Source organism: Cebidichthys violaceus, unplaced genomic scaffold, assembly GCF_023349555.1.
Source record: "Cebidichthys violaceus isolate CVI_PGR_0920_01 unplaced genomic scaffold, fCebVio1.0.p SCAF_19, whole genome shotgun sequence".
NCBI lineage: Eukaryota > Metazoa > Chordata > Actinopteri > Perciformes > Stichaeidae > Cebidichthys > Cebidichthys violaceus.
In genome coordinates, this window is record NW_027176361.1 from 346,405 (window position 1) to 366,899 (window position 20,495).

General features: G+C 45.4%; 1 protein-coding gene across 1 annotated transcript in view; it reads left to right on the top strand.

The window, feature by feature from the left end:
* Positions 1-20,495, top strand: part of LOC137874366 (CST complex subunit CTC1-like) — a 66,590-nt gene that overhangs the window by 30,314 nt on the left and 15,781 nt on the right. The window lies entirely within an intron of this gene.

Below are 20,495 nucleotides of genomic sequence, written 5' to 3' on the forward strand. Positions count from 1 at the left end.
TCAACTGTGAATGTAGAAACGTTCTCTCTTAGAACTGTACCTGGTGACGGGGTGAAGAACACAGATCAAGTATCAGAGAACCAGAACAGCAATGATGGTTCTACACCTGTAGGAGGCAGCAAAGCACCAAACTGTGTCAAGTCTGCTGGAGAGAAGAAGAAGAAGAAGAAGAAGAAGGAGAAGAAGAAGAAGAAGAAGAACGTTACGTCTCCTCCTCCTAACTTACGTCCTCCTTATTTTATCAGTTATCTTTACTTCCTGTTTTATTTTGATATGTTCTTCTTATTTTATCAGTTATCTTTACTTCCTGTTTTATTTTGATATGTTCTTCTTATTTTATCAGTTATCACTGTGGTGGAAAAAAAATATTTTTAACCTCCCTGTGAGAAACAACAGATGATGAACTTCTTAAAGTATTAAAACATATTTAATGAACAGACAGTTTGTAATAATTCAGCTGAATGGATTGAGCTCTAACCACAATAAATAGACACAACAGAGTATATAAACACATTATCTCGTCTCCCTTCACCCCCTTTGCAGATGTCGTCCTCCTCTGTCTGCTGATGAACCCACCAAGACCAGATTCAGCCTTCTGGTGAGAAGAGGGTCAGGTGGTGAGATCAGGATAACACTACTGAGAGAAATACTAGAATACCTTTAAGTGGTGACATCAGGATGACACTACTGAGAGAAATAAATACTAGAATACCTTTAACATGAGATCATTTAAACTAGTCTGGTCGGCCTCGTCTGCATTTCTGAAGGTTTTGAGCAAAACAAGTTAACTAAGAGAACGATATGATAAATCTCTCCAACACAGACTGATCCAGGTACAGGAGGACATTCAGTAACTCTACAGTGCTGTGAAAAAGTATTTGCCCCCTTCCTGGTTTCTTATTGTTTTGCATATTTGTCACACTTAAATGTTTCAGATCATCAAACTAATTTTGATATTAGACAAAGATAACCAGAGTAAATACAAAATGCAGTTATTAAATGATGATTTAATTTATTAAAGGAGTAAAGCTATCCAAACCTACTTGCCCCTGTGTGAAAAAGTAATTGCCCCTTAAACCTGATAACTGGTTTTGTCACCCTTGGCGGCAACAATTGCAATCCAGCGTTTGTGATAACTGACAATGAGTCTTTCATGTCTTTTGTTGAGCCATTCAGAGGTGGACTTGCTGGACTTGCTGGTGTGTTTTGGATCATTGTCCTGCTGCAGAACCAAAGTGTGCTTGAGTTTGAGGTCACGAACTGATGGCCGGACATTCTCCTTCAGGATCTTCTGGTAGAGAGGAGAACTCATGGTTCCATCAATTATGGAAAGTCGTCCAGGTCCTGAAGCTGCAAAGCAGCCCCAGACCATCACACCACCACCACCATGTGTGACTGTTGCTATGATGTTGTTTTTATGAAATGCTGAGTCAGTTTTACTCCAGATGTAACGGGACTACACCTTCCAAAAAGTTCAACTTTTGTCTCGTCAGTCCACAGAATATTTGCCCAAAAGTCTCGGGGATCATCAAGATGTTTATGGTAAATGTGAGACGAGTCTTTGTGTTCTTTTTGCTCAGCAGTGTCTTTCTCCTCAGAACTGTCCCATGATGCTATTTGTGCTCAGTCTGTTTCTTATTGTTGAGTCATGAACACTGATCTTAACTGAGGAGACTGAGGCCTGCAGTTCTTCACATGTTGTTCTGGGGTCTTTCCAGACTGATTCATGTCAGTTACTTTGTTTCTCATCTGTTCTTGAATTTCTTTACATGATGTGTTGCTTTTTGAGATCTTTTAGCCGACTTCACTTTGTCAGACAGGTTCTATTGAAGTGATTTCTTGATTCAACAGGTCTGGCAGTAATCAGGCCTGGGTGTGGATCGTGAAATTGAACTCAGCTTTCCAAAAAATCACAGTGGATTCATGATTTATCAAGGGGGGGCAATTACTTTTTCACGCCAAGTAGGTTTGGATAGCTTTACTCCCTTAATAAATTAAATCATCATTTAAAAACTGCATTTTGTATTTACTCTGGTTATCTTTGTCTCATATTAAAGTTAGTTTGATGATCTGAAACATTTAAGTGTGACAAATATGCAAAAAAATAAGAAACCAGGAAGGGGGCAAATACTTTTTCCCAGCACTGTATATAAATCACCTCTGGACAGATCGTCCTTCACATGACAACAACATCACTACACTGCTGTTTGCTGTTGGTTCATCTTTGCACAACTGTTTAGTTTAACTACTTAGTTAATTTAACACTATTCTATTTCAGTTCAAACTGTACATTTTTATTATTTTATTTTATTTAAATATCTTATATTCTGCTGTTATTTATTGTATATATTGAGCATCTTTCATACTTAATATTTTTATGTTTACTCTGTAACTTTGTTTGCTGCTGAAACAAATTAAAGTATCTCTGTCTCTCTGTCTCTCTCTCTCTCTGTCTGTCTCTATTTCTCTCTCTCTCTGTCTCTCTCTCTCTGTCTCTCTCTCTCTGTCTCTCTCTCTCTCTCTGTCTCTCTCTCTGTCTCTCTCTCTCTCTCTCTCTGTCTCTCTCTCTGTCTCTCTCTCTCTCTGTCTCTCTCTCTCTGTCTCTCTCTCTCTCTCTGAGTGTGTGAGCTGAGAGCAGGTGGTGGTGACAGAGCGTGTGTCTCTAGTGTTTTCTTGTTACAGTTTTTCTCGATTGCTAAGACATATTTCTTGAAACGGTCACCCATTTTCTCAAAACTGTAAACACAAAACCTCATCTTCAAGCACTATTTACAAAACCTCTGAATCCTCTTGCAAAATGAAACTTTCGCCTCAAAACAGTTTTACCTGTGCTCAAAATCAAACACTGCTCTCAAATCATAAACAAAGTGATCAAAATAATATACACTATCAAGCAGTCAGTAAACAATACACCAATAAATAGAAAACACATTGTTCAAAACATATAGTTCTCAGGGAGAAGTAGGTTTGTAATCTCAAAACAAATTTCATATTTATCCGTCATTGTCTTTTGATGAACGAAAACATGTCCTATTACAGTAGCTCAAAATTGATCAGAAATTACTACTCTGCTTTGCTCTTTGCAATTTCTTTTGTTCTTCCTCCTCCTTGTACCCCTATTGTTACAGTACGGTACCCTGCATCTCACAAACGTGTCCTTTGTCTCTGTGATACTGTAATTCTTGTTCTTTGTTGATATGAACCTGCAACCAGTCAAAATCTATTGAGCAGTCAGTACTGTAACAAATAGAAAGCACAATGTTCAAGGCTATACAATTTGTTTATTGTACATTATACAGCCTACAATGCACTGTAGGCCTACTACAGTAAAAGGGACACAAATCAAAGGAGTCAACATGTCATCAATGTGCTTCTTCTTGTCTTTGGGCTGGGTCAGGCCAGAGCACTTCGTCAACATCACAAGCAATATTTTCTCTCCTGAGGCAACGGGGGAAGAAGCCTCTAGTGTGCCGTATCCAGCCCTGACATGATTCCTCACCTATATCACCACAGGCAGCAGATCTACTCTGTGTAGGGTTGTCTATCATACACTTTCCATCTCCATGAGGAGAAAAACTCCTCAATCGCATTCAGGAAAGGCGAGTATGGAGGGAGGTACAAGGTCATAAACTGACCATTGATGTTAAACCATTCCCTTACCTGAGCAGCTCGGTGGAAACTGACATTGTCCAACACTATCACATAGGTGGGAATGGGATTCTCATTTAGCTCTTGACCCTGCTGCTCTTGAACCTGCTGCTCAAATAAAATATCTCTGAGATTGGCCAGAAATCTTAGAAGATGCTGGGTGTGATATGGCCCGAGTGTGACATGGTGATGTAGAACACCATGGTTGCTGATAGCAGCACAGATTGTGACATTGCCACCTCGTTGACCAGGGACTTCAACAATGGCCCGCTGTCCAATCACGTTTCGGCCTCTCCTTCTCCTCTTTGTTAGATTGAAGCCTGCCTCATCGACAAAGATTAACTCATGGGGTCTGTCCAAGGATTCCAAGTCAAATATTGTCTGTGTAGGGATACAATATAATGTATGTAGAATTTAGTAAGTTGTACAGAGACAGTGCTATATTGTAGAGTTCAATTAGGCCTACTGTATGCACTTCTGATTCACATACATTGTATGTACTGAAGAGTAATGTCATTCACATAGTATGTGGCAGTACTGTAGACAATCTGGATTACAGTAAATGTGTCTGATTGTACACTTACTTGCACATACTGAGCTCGCAGTTCTTTCACCCTTGGTGAGTTGCGCTCAAAAGGTACTCTGTATACTTGTTTCATTCGCATCCTGTTACGATGGAGGACACGGTCAATTGTGGAAATGCTCACACTGTCCACTCCCTGGAAGCGTGTGTTGTCTTGTATCACTCGTTCCTGTATTTCTCTGAGTCGTATTAAATTATCTTGAAGGACCATGCCCACTATAACGGCCTCTTGCTCCTGAGTGAATATAGCTCTCCTTCCACCTGCATGTGGCAGCCTTGCAGTTCTACAAAAAGTAGATTTGCAGTTACAAAAAATATTCATGCAGTACGATACATACAGTGATGAACTTTACAAAAGACTATTGAAACAGCTGCATATAGTGTAGTACAGTAAATTTGCAATTACAAAAATACAGTAGTTTACTGTACCTGTTCTCTTCTGTGAATGTCCTTACTATGGTGGACACAGAAAATCGGCTCAAATTGGGGTGCACTCTAAGTCCTGCTTCCCTCATTGTCAGTCCGTGGACTATAACATGGTCTATGACTGTTGCTCGAATTTCATCAGATATTTCCACTCTTTGTCTTCCTCTTCCTCTTCGTCCTCCTCTTCCTCCTCGTCGCCCACCTCGCATACGCACTTGTCCTCGTCCTCGTCCTCTCACATGATTTCTTCTATCCATTCTCAGACTGTTCTCCTTCCCACCTTCAACCACCTGTTTGCTCTCTGAACTGGCTTATATTGGTTGTGTCACATCATTTGATACAAGTGAAATCAATTTTGAGTGATTGTGTTTAATCAATGACATGTGTTCTCTATTTGTATTTGATTGTTGCCACTTGTGTTTACCAGTATGGATGACATGTGCATTAGAGTGCAGAATGTGTTTTGAGACTGAGAATGTGTTTAGAGTTTTGCTGAAAAGTCTAAGTGAGATCTGCAAATTGTGTTTTACCATGTGAAATAGTTTAAGGTATTGACAACAGACTGCACAAGTAACTAGATGAGTTCAGGCAACTGAGATCTTTGTTCAGCCAATGGGTTTTAGTGTTTTAGCAATTGAGAAAAACTGTAATGTTATATTTTTCACATAGTTTAATAATCACAGTTTCACAGTAGTTTATAGTTTAGCGTTGGGGTATTTTGTGGGTTTATTTTATTTTTCTCTTTTCTTTTCTCACCGGCGTCTGCCGGTAGCGTGGCGGACGCCATGGCTAGCGGGTGCTACAAGCACCTCACCCGCAAGCACGGGGTTAAGGTGTGTGCCACGTTCCCCTGCAGCGTGGAGGACATCGGCCTCGCTGTGGGGGAAAAGGTCGGCCGCGGCGGCGTCGTGTCGGCCGCACGCATGAACAGAGCCGCGGTTGTGTTCCTGGACCGGGTGGAGAAGGTGAACTCGGTGGTCGAGACGGGCATCACCGTGAACAGCTGTTTCGTGCAGGTACCGCCTTTATGCCAACCCGCCACCAAGGTAGTCCTCTCGAACGTCCCCCCCTTCATCACCGACGAGTTCCTCAGCAGAGAGCTGTCCAGACACGGGAAGGTGGCGTCCCCGATCCGCAGGATGTTGTCTGGGTGTAAGTCTCCATTGCTGAAGCACGTGGTGTCTCATCGTAGACAGCTGTATATGATACTGAACAACCGGAACGAGGAGCTCAACCTCCGTTTCGTTGTTAAAGTAGATGATTATGACTACACCATATACGCCACTTCAGCGGGCATGAAGTGCTTCGGTTGTGGAGAGGAGGGACACTCGGTGAGGGCCTGTCCGGAGCGGAGCGAGCCGGCTCCGCCCGGACCGGGAGCGGCTGCGGCTGCTGACGCGGGGGCCCCCGCCGCTCCACCGGTACCGGAGCGGCCGAGGGCTCCCGCTTGGGAGGCGCTGGCGCGGCGGGGATGCCGCTCGCGAGCGGGGTCCCCGCCGCGGGGGTGGCCGCCCCCATCGTGCGGCCGATCGCGGCTCCGCGGAGCTCTCCGCGGAGACCCGCCGCTGTGGCCGAACCAACATACGGGGTGAGTTCAGTTGATGCATCGGGGGTGGAGGTAGCTACGGGTGAAAAGGGGGGTTTGGGTGAGGGTATTGCGTGTAAAGAGGGGGTGGTGGGTGAGGAGGTTGTTCTGGGAGGAGAAGGTGCTCTGGGTGGGGTGGGGGAGAAGGAGGTGGGGGGTGGTGTGAGCGGTGTGTGTGGGATGCAGGTGGAGGAGGAGGCAGGTGAGGGGGTCGCGGAGGAGAAGGCAGGTGAAGCAGGGGGAAAAAAAGAGCAAAGAAAAGACGGAGGGGAGCGCAGTGCGCTGTGGAGCGAGCAGGTGGAGGAGGCGGAGATGGAGGAAATAAATAAGGGTAAAACAAAAAGTACAACAAAGCGCAGGAGGTCAAGCAGGGCGGTGGCGATGAGTGTGGGTGTGACTGATGAGAGTGCGAATGATGAGTGTGTGTCTGATAGCAGCGATGCCCCGGTTTTTAGCAGCAGTCAAAAGAAAAAGATGTTCACGTCAGAAAAATTAAAGTTGTTTTTAGCCCAAACAAAAAACCAGCACGGGGTAAAGGTGGGTGAGCACTTCCCAGACCTCGGTCTTTTTATTTTTATCCACCATGGATGTTTTTAAAGTGGGCCTTTCCAACGTCAACGGTGCCAGAGACGTCCGGAAGAGAACGTCTATCTATGAAACATCCAAAATGAAAAAGATAGACGTTCTCTTCCTACAGGAGACGCACAGTGATTTTAACAATGAGTCTGACTGGAGGAGGGAGTGGGAAGGGGAAGTCATTTTAAGCCACAACACCTCCCTTAGCGCAGGAGTGGGCTTCCTCTTCTCACAGGCTTTTAAACCCAACGCACTGGAGGTCCAGCATTTTATCGAGGGGAGGCTTCTTTTAGTCAAAGCTCGGTTCGACACATTTTCTGCTGTTTTTATCAACGTTTATGCTCCAACATCCGGCGCAGAGAGGAAGCAGTTTTTACTCAAAGTGAACAACGTTTTAAATGGTTGCTCCACGGAGGATTTTTTATTCTTGGGGGGGATTTTAACTGCACAGAAGATGCAGTTTTAGATGATAATCACGCAGAGCCTCATCCGGCCTCTCAGCACGCCTTGAAGCAGCTGGTCCGCTCTCACGGCCTGGTGGACGTGTGGAGGAGGATGCACCCAGACTCCAGACAGTACACCTGGTCCCACCTCAGAGAGAGCAGGGTCTCCTCAGCCAGGTTAGATCGTATTTATTGTTTTAAGCATCATTTTAGCATTTTTAAGAGTTGTGCTATTATGCCTACTGGTTTTAGTGATCATTCTCTGGTTTTAGCTCATGTTCTTATCAGGAACATTTTGCCCAGAAGTGCTTATTGGCATTTTAATTCTGTTTTAACATTTGATAAGAGTTTTAGAGAGGTTTTTATTTATTTTTGGGGTGCTTTTAGACAGAGGAAGGGCGAGTTTAGCAATCTTAGACAGTGGTGGGACCATGGTAAGACACAAATAAGACTACTGTGTCAACAGCACACTTTAAACGTCACACGGGATAGCACCAGATCTATGAAAGATCTGGAGACCGACATAGTGGAACTGGAACATTTAAGTGAGTCCACAGGAGGTCGAGGTTATATTGAAAACCTCAAAGACAAAAAAATGGCTTTAGCCGACCTGCTGGATAGTAAGGGCGCCCCGGTCAGGTCCCGGTTCCTGAACATCACAGAGATGGATGCTCCCTCTAGCTATTTCTTCAGTCTGGAGAAAAAGAACGGGCAGGGGAAAGTAATCCACGCGCTGCTGTCTGACACAGGGCAGGAACTGGCGGAGCCAAGCCAGATACGAGGGCGAGCTGTGAGCTTTTATCAACAATTGTACTCCACAGAATACCAGGAAGAGCCAGCTCTCCTGGAGAGTTTCTGTGGAGGACTGCCCCAGGTCTCTGAAGAGGCCAACTCACAGCTCGAGGGCCCCCTCCAGATGCAGGAGCTGCTGACCGCCCTGCAAAGCATGCAGGGGCGGCGGGCTCCTGGCATCGATGGCCTTACAGTTGAATTTTATAAGGCCTACTGGGACATCCTCGCAGAGGATGTCTCGGAGGTTTTTAATGAGTGTCTGGCTGCTGGTTCCAACCAGTGTCTGGCTGCTGGTTCCATGCCAGTGTCCTGCAGGAGGGCAGTCCTCACATTGCTGCCCAAAAAAGGAAATCTGCAGGACATCAAAAACTGGCGCCCTGTGTCTTTGCTCTGTGTGGATTACAAACTCCTGTCCAAAGTATTGGCCTCCAGGCCGGGGAAAGTTATGGAGCAGGTTATCCACCGGGACCAGACCTACTGCGTCCCTGGCAGGTCCATGGTGGACAACGTCCACCTAATTCGAGATGTTTTGGATGTCTCTAGTTCATTAGGTGTAGACGCTGGTTTGATTTCCCTGGACCAGGAAAAGGCTTTTGACCACGTTGAGCACAGCTTCTTGTGGAACGTGATGGAGAAGTTTGGGTTCAGCGCGGGCTTCGTAGCTAAGATCAAGGTGCTGTACAGGGATGTTGAGAGTGTGCTGAAAATCAACGGCAGCCTGAGTGCTCCTTTTAGAGTGTGTAGAGGGGTCCGGCAGGGCTGTGCTCTGTCTGGGATGCTCTACGCTCTCGCCCTTGAACCTCTCCTCCACAAGATACGCTCCAGCACTCAGGGTTTGTTTTATCCGGGTTTTAATAAAGAAATGATTTTATCTGCTTATGCAGACGATATTATATTTTTTATTAAAAACCAAAGTGAAGTCAACATTTTAGCAGGCATTATACAGGATTTTAGCTCGGCGTCGGCAGCGAGGGTCAACTGGGGGAAGAGTGAAGCCCTCGCTGTCGGTGAGTGGCGCGGCGGTCTCCCAGTTCTCCCCCAAAACCTGGAATGGAAGAGAGGAGGTCTAAAGTACCTAGGGGTGTTTTTGGGAGCAGACCATATAGTGAAGAAGAACTGGGAGACCGTCACAGAAAAGGTCGAAGAAAAACTTAAAAAATGGAAATGGCTGCTCCCCCAGATGTCGCTTAGAGGGAGAGTGCTGGTTTTAAACAACTTGGTAGCATCCCAGTTGTGGCACCGGTTAGCCTGTGTGGACCCCCCCTTAGGATTACTTGCGGAAATCCAGAGGAAGATGGTGGACTTCCTCTGGGGGGGTCTACACTGGGTGCCACAGGGGGTGCTGTTTTTAGCCAGAGAGGAGGGGGGACAGGGCCTTGTCCACCTGGCCAGCCGGACTGCCACTTTTAGACTACAGTTTATTCAAAGGTACCTCACAGGCCCGGCAGATCTGGTGTGGAGAGATGTGGCCGGCAGCATCCTGAGGCGTGCCAATAACCTGGGGTTGGATGATGCTCTGTTTTTAACTGATCCTAAATTTTTAAAACTAACTATGTTGCCTCCTTTTTACCAGGGCGTCTTTAAGTCATGGGCCCTTTTTAACCAAAAAAGGTGCCCGAAAGCCAACTCTCTGCACTGGTTGTTGAGAGAACCACTGGTCAATGGAGCCAGGCTGGACGTCAGCAACCGCACCACGCACGGCCTGACGGCGGCGCTGATCCGGTCTGGAACCTTGACCCCGCAGCAGCCGGTGGATGCAGCGGGGCCGGCACTGACCGACACCCAGGCCCTGGGTTCTCTGCTGGGGCTGCAGTCTCTCCGGGTGGCAAAGAGGATCCTGGAGCTCTGGTCCAGCAGGCTATCAAAGAAAGAAAAAGACCTCCTGATGGGTGACCGGACCAGGACCAGCCCGGACGCTGCAGACCCCTACCCGGACATCATCCTGAGCCCAGGGCTGGGAGAAAAGACCGGCCCCCTTCTGAGAGTCATCCACGCAGAAAAACTAACGATAACGAGAGCGGACAAAGAGACTCTGTACCGCAACTGCTTGAAGTGCATCCACCGGGCCGGACTGAGCGGCAGACCTCCCACTGTGTGGACCGAGAGATGGGGACAGGAAGGACCCGGCCCACAGTGGAGGATTTTATACAAAGCCCCCCTCAAAAAACGGACAGGCGACCTCCAGTGGAGAATCTTGCACGGTGCCGTCGCTTCCAATGCTTTTATTTCTGTTATTAATCCAACTGTTCTTAGCGGGTGTCCATTTTGCGGAGTACGTGAGACAATTTACCACGTTTTTACTGAGTGCAAGAGACTCACCGGTCTCTTCTCTCTTTTAACATCGGTTTTTACACGTTTTAACGTTGTTTTTACTGAGAGGATTTTTATCTTGGGAGCTGGCTACAACAAAAATTTTAAAATCAAGTGGCAGCTCCTCAACTTCCTCTCAGCCCAAGCCAAACTGGCCATTTCCACCAGCAGAAAGAGGAAGGTGGAGCAGGGGGTGGGGCGGGAAGCGGCGGCAGCGTGGAAGACGAACCTCCGGTCAAGACTCCGGCTTGAGTTCGTATTTTATCGACAGGTCTCCGATCTGGAGTCTTTTAAAGAGCGTTGGTGTTTTAAAAACACACTGTGTGAGGTTCTTAACGACCAGCTGTCCTTTTCACACTTTTTACTTCACTGATGTATTTTAAAAACAAAAGAAAACAGTTTTTTAAATTACTTTTTGTATTTATTTACATTTGAGACGTCTTGTGACTGTAAATATTTAAACAATATGTAAATAAAGTGTTTTTGTAAAAATCTAAAAATCTCTATCTCTCTCTATATATCTCTTTCTCTCTCTCTCTCTCTCTCTCTCTCTCTCTCTCTCTCTCTCTCTCTCTCTCTCTCTCTCTCTCTTTCTGCAGTGCATGCTGGGAGTGAGTCGTTGAGCGAGTGGTTTTTCGACCTTTTTTTCTTTTTCCTAGTTTATGTATATTACTTTAATGTGGTTTATTAGTTGTTTTGCACTTTAAGTTAGGTTTGATCTTGTTTTGGGGAGTTTGGGTTGTTTGGTGTGATTTTCTCCTGCCGGTGTCTCGCAGGTGTTCCGGTTTAACTAGGGACCCTGTTAACTGGCGACCTTCAGCCGAATGCGTCTGTTGTTGTCATAGTTACGGCAGCTGTTGTAAATAGGCAGATAACACGTAGCTGTCCTCGTGAATGCCGCATTGATTAGTTTTGCATTACGGTGTCAAACCTTCTCATTTACAGTCTTTGGTCAAAACAGACCGGATTCCACGTTGGAGAGTCTTTTGAGAAAACGAGTCCACTCGAGTTTGAAACGTCGCGTGTTGTTTGTGTTGAAACAGGAAGAGAGCGCGTTGCTCTTCCTTTGAAATAATAAAGTTGGTAAAAAAAAACACATAAACGTCTTTGGAGCCTGTTTTGTTCAAACATGTGTCACGTAGAAGAACTCTGTAGCACAGTTAAAATAAGACAAATGTATATATATATATATATATATATATATATATATATATATATATATATATATATATATATATATATAAATCATATTTACGGGATTCAAACTCATATTGTTTATTGGCATGTTAAGAATATAGCTGGTTTCCGAAACAAATGGGCGCCTTTTTAAAATCGGACAATTCAAAACGTCTTTGTGTCGCTGCAAATTAATGAGACAAATGTTTGTGATGTTGTCATGAGGTGAAAATACACAATGTGGACATAACTGCCATAAAGGTTATTTATGTTGTTGTTTAGCATGCTTGTGTATATGTTGTTGTTTGTACGGTTTGTTTTATGAGTATGGGTTTTTCGTTTTGTTTTCTATAAAGGGGGGGGAACTATTGTTGCGTGCGTCGTTGCACTGGGACGTGTTTTGACTGTGGCACGGTGACAGCAGGACAGGTGAAGCGGCAGAAGTCGCTAAAGGTTTAAGTAAAGTAACTGAAGTTAAAGGGTTACTGTTGAAGTTAAAGTGATCATCTTTGATGGGACGTATTAAGTGGACTCATGTCCCTCTCGGTTGTGTGCAGCCAGTGAGCTACGTAACGCATGTAACTCTGTCATCGTGCATGTTTGCGTTTTAAACTGTTTGTGTAAATGTTAATGTCAGATTGTTTTGTATGTTTAAATGTAATTGATATAGTTCGACGGTGGATTGAGGACGGTGGCGTACGACGAGGAATAAATCCAAAGGTGGAAACGAACTAAAGGTGTCGTGTATTTACTGGAGGGAGTGATAGTCGACATAACGCATCAGAGCAAAGAAGAAAAGTCACAAAATGAAGAATTTAACCAGCCAATAACACAGATATGAAACAGTTGAGTTCATTTGATTTAGTAAGTAAAATACATAATCACATTTCATTTGACTCACATAGCATCACACTATGTAATACATGATGGGACTATTTGTGTCCAACTTAATGACCAGGTTGAACGGTCGTCCAGGTTGAACGTCTGAAGAGCGACGCTGACTGTGTTCTACGTTCTTTAACTTTAGCCTACATGACATCACAGTATATTGATGGTGGTCTAGTGGTACTGCCTCTGACTACCGACTTTTTTCCCCTCACACAATATGAATTTGAATCCCGTAAATATGATTTATTTATATATATATATATATATATATATATATATATATATATATATATATATATATATATATACACATTTGTCTTATTTTAACTGTGCTACAGAGTTCTTCTACGTGACACATGTTTGAACAAAACAGGCTCCAAAGACGTTTATGTGTTTTTTTTTACCAACTTTATTATTTCAAAGGAAGAGCAACGCGCTCTCTTCCTGTTTCAACACAAACAACACGCGACGTTTCAAACTCGAGTGGACTCGTTTTCTCCAAAGACTCTCCAACGTGGAATCCGGTCTGTTTTGACCAAAGACTGTAAATGAGAAGGTTTGACACCGTAATGCAAAACTAATCAATGCGGCATTCACGAGGACAGCTACGTGTTCTCTGACTATTTACAACAGCTGCCGTAACTATGACAACAACAGACGCTTTCGGCTGAAGGTCGCCAGTTAACAGGGTCCCTAGTTAAACCGGAACACCGGTCGGCGTCCTAAGACGCCACGGTGAATGGAGACACTTTGTCCCACCTCACGCGAAAGCACGGCATTAAGATCAGCGCCGGCTTTCCGTGCAGCGTGGAGGACATTGGGCTGGCTGTGGGGGACATGGTCGGACACAGCAGCGTGAAGTCGGCCGCTCGGATGAACAGCGCCGCGGTCATCTTCCTGGACCGGTGTGCGAGATTAAGTGGTTTTTGGATTAACTGGTTTATGTTGGAGTGCGTGAAGCAGATGTGTCGTGGAGTGGCCTTTCAGGACCCACGTTGAATAAACAAGAAATAAACATGTGGATCCCCTCTCCTCTCTCCTACACATAGTGTCTACGGTTTATTTTGAGAGAATATAAACAGAACAGTTTGCTGGAAAATCTACTACTCGTTCATGAGTTTGAGATACCGAGGACACATAACGAGGACACATAACGAGGACCAGAGTGAAGGAGACAGTTGGTGGTAGGTGTCGATGCCTGTTCAAAATACTTACGTCAATAAATCCTTTAAGAAACGCTCTGTTGTCCGTCTTATCTTCGTATCACACATCGTTATGAATGTGATGTGGAGTCGATGTGAGACCGATAGAGCTGCTTTCATACAGTCTGTGAGTGAAACACTCTGAGCTCAAACACAACAGATGACTGTCAGCTGTGATCCACACAGATCAACTTCACATTCTACTTCTGTAGGTTGTCTCACATCGCTTATGTTTTATATTAAAGACTACGGACGTTCATCTTCTGTTAACGATGCTCTACACTGTGCAGCACACATTCATCCACATCACACATGACTGTTAACTCTGGTTGTGTTACTGTGAGGGTCCGACATTTAACAACTACACGCAGGGCTTAGTGTGTCTGTTGACACATTACGATGGAGAGGCTGGGTGGAAATACATTCAGGATTTAGATGCTTGTTTAAAGGAAATGTACTCATGACTTCTGGTGACTAGTAGTTCTTTTGATTACCAATGTTGATGCACTTATTGTAAGTCGCTTTGGATAAAAGCGTCTGATAAATGACTGTAATGTAATGTAATGTAATGTAATGTAGGATTTCGACAGCATTACCACGACCAATTATCCATCTTCATTAGGAAAATACGATTTGTTGTCTGGTGACATAAAAATAGTAGAAACATGGAGCCTACAGGAGTAGAACCTGTGATCATGACCGACCCAAAATGATATATAGTCACCTATACTACTACTGAGATAAGGAGTGAAGACAATGATAATTCATTCATCGTGGAAAATTCACATTAGTAAATGCTTCACAATAATAAAATCGTAATTTGAGTAGATTACGTATATGATGTAGTAACCTTGCAAAATAGTAATATATCCACAATATAGTCTACTGACTGCCTTTTCTTCTTGCATCATTTAGATCCACCGAAATCAAATACGTAATTGCATAGACAACATGTCCCTATGGTGAGCTATGTGCACTAATGGTGTGAGAGAAGGATGCACAGTTCATGATGATGAGTGCTGATACTGTCTGATATAGTTATTATCTCAGTAGTAGTATAGGTGGCTATATATCATTTTGGGTCGGTCATGATCACAGGTTCTACTCCTGTAGGCTCCATGCTTCTACTATTTTTATGTCACCAGACAACAAATCGTATTTTCGTAATGAAGATGGATAATTGGTCGTGGTAATGCTGTCGAAATCCTACATTACATTACATTACATTACATTACAGTCATTTATCAGACGCTTTTATCCAAAGCGACTTACAATAAGTGCATCAACATTGGTAATCAAAAGAACTACTAGTCACCAGAAGTCATGAGTACATTTCCTTTAAACAAGCATCTAAATCCTGAATGTATTTCCACCCAGCCTCTCCATCGTAATGTGTCAACAGACACACTAAGCCCTGCGTGTAGTTGTTAAATGTCGGACCCTCACAGTAACACAACCAGAGTTAACAGTCATGTGTGATGTGGATGAATGTGTGCTGCACAGTGTAGAGCATCGTTAACAGAAGATGAACGTCCGTAGTCTTTAATATAAAACATAAGCGATGTGAGACAACCTACAGAAGTAGAATGTGAAGTTGATCTGTGTGGATCACAGCTGACAGTCATCTGTTGTGTTTGAGCTCAGAGTGTTTCACTCACAGACTGTATGAAAGCAGCTCTATCGGTCTCACATCGACTCCACATCACATTCATAACGATGTGTGATACGAAGATAAGACGGACAACAGAGCGTTTCTTAAAGGATTTATTGACGTAAGTAGTTTGAACAGGCATCGACACCTACCACCAACTGTCTCCTTCACTCTGGTCCTCGTTATGTGTCCTCGTTATGTGTCCTCGTTATGTGTCCTCGGCATCTCAACCGCAGCCTCATGAACGAGTAGTAGATTTTCCAGCAAACTGTTCTGTTTATATTCTTTCAAAAGAAACCGTAGACACTATGTGTAAGGGAGCGGCGGGCGGCCGCTGCCCCGCGGCTCGGGGCCTGCTGAGGCAGAAGCACAGGAGGGTGGGGAAGTGAATACGGGGGAGGAGCAGGTGGAGGAGGCTGAGATGGTGGAGGAGGAAGCAGGGGAGCCAAAGCCTACAACGAAGAGAAAGAAAAAGAAACAGAACACGGGCAGTGAGGCTAAAGCCAGTAAGGTAGGAGAGGACAAGGAGACGAGTAGAGGACTCAGTCTGACGGCAGTGAGAGTGAGGGCTGTGTGTCCAGAGTGTTCTTCTAACCAGCAGCCAGAAAGAAAAGCTCTACACCGCAGAACTTATAAAAACATTTTTGCAGAAAGTAAAAAGTAAGAGAAATGTAAAAATGGAGGAGTCTTTCCCAGACCTGGTTTTATTCTATAAGTCAGCCAGACTCCACATGAGCCAGAGGGAGTCTGGCCTCACTGATCAGGAGGTTTTTAGACTGAAAAAACTTGTGCTGAAATCTAAAAGAGCGATTAATGATGGATATGGCAACAACTCCAATGTGTGTTTTAATTAATTTATTGGTTTTTACTTTTGTTTTAATTTCCTCACTCACAATGAATACTTTTAGAGTAGGAAGCTTAAACGTAAACGGAGCCAGAGATGTTAAGAAGAGGACATTCATTCATGAATTTAACAAAATGAAACGTATCGATGTTCTCTTCTTACAAGAGACGCACAGCAACAGCACCAACGAGGCAGACTGGAGGAGGGAAGGGGAAGTCCTGCTCAGTCACAACCCTCAGTGGAGGAGTGGACTTCCTCTTCTCCAGGTCCTTCACTCCGGTTTCACTGGAGGTCGAACACATCATGAGGGGAGGTTGTTTTTAGTCGAGGCACGGTTTGACCTTTTTACTGCTGTTTTTATCAACGTTTATGCTCCAACAACCGGTGCAGAGAGGAAGCTGTTCTTACAAACAGCTAGCGATCTTTTAAATGGCTGTGCCTCGGAGGATTTTTTATTCTTGGGGGGGATTTAACTGTACAGAAGACGCGTCTATAGACCGCAACCAGCTTCACAGCATGTTCTGAGGCAGCCGGTCCACTCTCACGGCCTGGTGGACGTGTGGAGAAGGATGCGTGCCGACTGCCGACAGTCCACATGGTCCCACCTCAGAGAGGGTAGGATCTCCTCAGCCAGGTTAGACCGTATTTATGTTTTTAAGCACCATTTTGATATTTTTAGAATGTGTAGCATTGTACCTGCTGGTTTTACGGACCATTCTTTGCTTTTATGTAACGTGTTCATCAGTAACATTTTGCCTAAAAGCGCGTACTGGCATTTTAATTCAGTCTTAACCTTTGATAAGAGTTTTAGAGAGGTCCTTTTTTATTTCTGGGGTGTTTTTAGGCAGAGGAGGAGTGATTTTAGCAGTCTTAGGCAGTGGTGGGACCATGGTAAGATTGAGATTAGGCTCCTTTGCCAGCAGCACACCTTCAACGTCACCAGAGACATCACCAGATCTATGACGGACCTGGAGACTGATATAGTGGAACTAGAGCGTTTAAGCGAGTCCACAGGAGATCGAGGACATATTGAAGTCCTCAAGATAAAAAGAATGGCTTTGGCCGACCTGTTGGATGTTAAAGTTCAGGGCGCACTGGTCCGGTCCCGATTCCAGAACATCACAGAGACGGACACTCCCTCTGGCTTCTTCTTCGGCCTGGAGAAGAAGAGTGGGCAGAGGCGGGTGATCCACTCACTGTTATCAGACGCAGGGCAGCCGGTGGTGGAACCAAGCCAGATAAGGAAGCGAGCTGTCGGCTTTTACTCCTCCCTGTGTACCAGCGAGTACAGGGAGGAGGAGGCACTGATGGAGGGGTTCTGTGGTGAACTACCTCAGGTCTCTGAGGAGATGAACAAGACGCTCGACAGGCCTGTAAGCACGCAGGAGCTAAAAGCCGCCCTACAGGGCATGCAGGGACGGCGTAATCCTGGCATAAATGACCTCTCTGCAGAGTTCTACAGAGCCTTCTGGGATATATTCGCTCCTGATATCCTAGAGGTCTTTAATGAAAGTCTGGCCTCTGGTTCCATGCCGATGTCCTGCCGCAGGGCCGTAATAACGCTGCTGCCAAAAAAAAGGAAACCTGCAGGACATCGGCAACTGGCGCCCTGTGTCTCTACTGTGTGTGGATTACAAGCTTCTGTCCAAAGTCTTCACCTCCAGGCTGAGGGAAGCTATGGAGCAAGTCATCCATCGGGACCAGACCTACTGTGTGCCCGGCAGGTCCACGGTAGACAATGTCTACCTCATTCCAGATGTTTTGGAGGTCTCCAGCTCTTTGGGCATTAATACCGGTCTGATTTCTCTAGATCAGGAAAAGGCTTTTGACCGCGTTGAACACAGCTTCCTCTGGAAAGTTCTGGGGAAGTTTGGGTTCAGCGCTGGCTTCGTAGCTAAGATCAAAGTGTTGTACAGTGAGGTTGAGAGTGTGCTGAAGATAAGCGGCAGTCTGTGTGCTCCTTTTAGAGTGTGTAGAGGCGTCCTGCAGGGCTGTGCTCTGTCCTCATCAGAATACGCTCCAGCCTACAGGGTCTGGTTTTACCTGGTTTTAGTGGAAGCACCATTTTATCAGCTTATGCGGATGATGTTGTTGTTTTTATTAAGGACCGGAGGGATGCAGACCTTTTAACCAACATCGTGAAAGATTTTAACACAGCATCGGCAGCGAGGGTGAACTGGAAGAAGAGTGAAGCCCTCGCTGTCGGTGAATGGCGTGACGGTCTCCCGGTTCTTCCCCAGAGCCTGGTGTGGAGGAGGGACGGCTTTAAATATCTGGGGATATTTCTCGGACGAAGGAGCGTAGTCCAGAAGAACTGGGAGGGCCTCGCTGAAAAGATCGAAGGAAAACTTTCCAAATGGAAATGGCTGCTCCCTCAGATGTCTTTTACAGGTAGAGTACTGGTTTTAAACAATCTCATAGCATCCCAACTGTGGCACTGTTTAACATGTCTAGACCCTCCCTCAGGCTTTCTAGCAGGATTGATTTCTTTTGGGAGGGTCTACACTGGGTGCCACAAGGGGTGCTGTTTTTAGCCAGAGAGGAGGGGGGACAGGGCCTCGTCCACCTGGCCAGCTGGACGGCCACGTTTAGAATTCAGTTTGTACAAAAATATCTCAGAAGTCCAGAGGGTTTAGTGTGGAGAGATGTGGCCAGCTGCATTCTCAGACACGCAGATAACCTGGGGCTGGATGCTGCTCTGTTTTTAATTGATTCTAGTGTTTTAAAGGTAAGTGGGCTGCCTCCATTTTATCAGGGTGTTCTTAAGTCTTGGGCCCTTTTTATTCATAAAAGATGCCCAAAGTCTAACTCTCTGTACTGGTTGTTGAGAGAACCTTTGATTCACAGGGCCAAGCTGGACATCAGCAGCAGCGTCACCCCTGGCCTGATGGGGGCGCTGCTCAAGTCCAGAACCCTGTGCCTGCAGCAGCCGGTGGATGCAGTGGGGCCGACGCTGAGCGACGCCCCGGGCTCTCTGCTGGGTCTGCATTCGGTCCGGGTGGCGAGGAGGCTCCTGGAGCTGTGGAGCCAGAGGCTGACGAGAAAGGAGAGGAGCCTCCTCGCAAACTACAGCCAGGAAGGAATCGAGCCGGACCCTGCAGACCCTTTCCCGGAGATCTCCCTGAGCCCGGGGCGAGGGGAACTCACCGGCCCCCTGCTTACTGCGACACACCCAGAGAGGCTAACTCTATACAAGGCTGACAAAAAGGACTTTTAACTGTGTGAAGGTCATGAACAGAAACGGACTGTGCAACAGACTCCCCACCGTGTGGTCAGACAGACTGGGACAGACCGGACCTGGCCCACAGTGGAGGATTCTACACGGTGCTGTCGCCTCCAAAGCTTTTATCTCTGTTCTTAACCCCGCTGTTCTTAGCCGGTGCTCGTTCTGCAGCCTCAGAGGAACTGTTTACCATGAAGACTCACAGAGTTCTTCTCTTCTCTTTGGTTTTTAGTCTTTTTAAGGTGGGTTTTAATGAAAGAGTTTTTATTATGGGAGCTGCCTATAAAAAAACAGAAAAAGAAAAGTGGCAGCTCCTTAACTACCTTTCAGGAGAAGCCAAGATGTCTATTTATTTAAGTAGGAAGAACCGGGTAGAGAACAGGGAGGGGCAGGAGGCCGAAGTAGTCTGACTCTGGCTGGAATTTAGGTTTTATAAACACATTGGAGATTTGGACGCTTTTAAACAACGCTGGTGTTTTAACAACATTGTTTGCTCCGTGGTCAATGATGAGTTGATATTTGCACAAGTTTTTATTAGGTAGAAAATTATGTATATATTTATTGAAAACGCATTAGCACTTTATTGAATTGTTGAAATTGTAAAAATATAAACATGTAAATAAAGTGTTTTTATTCATTCATTCATTCATCTTCGTCCGCTTATCCGGGATCGGGTCGCGGGGGCAACAGCTCCAGCAGGGGACCCCAAACTTCCCTTTCCCGGTCCACATCAGCCAGCTCTGACTGGGGGATCCCGAGGCGCTCCCAGGCCAGTTTGGAGATATAGTCCCTCCACCTGGTCTTGGGCCTCCCTCGGGGTCTCCTCCCAGCTGGTCGTGCCTGGAACACCTCCCTGGTGGCATCCTCACCAGATGCCCGAATCATAAACATGATTAACGTTTTACACTGAGGCTGGTTAAAGACCCAGAGCAGGCAGCGTACTGAAGGACATGGTCCTCCTGCCTGATTTTTTAAAGTGTTTTTAAAAAATCTAAATCTCTCTCTCTCTCTCTCTCTCTGTCGCTCTCTCTCTCTCTCTCTCTCTCTCTCTCTCTCTCTACTTATTTGTATTACTTGCTGCTCTTGTGTTTTACTCTGTATATTGTTGTACTGTCCACTTTACTGCTGTGATCCTGTGAATTTCCCCA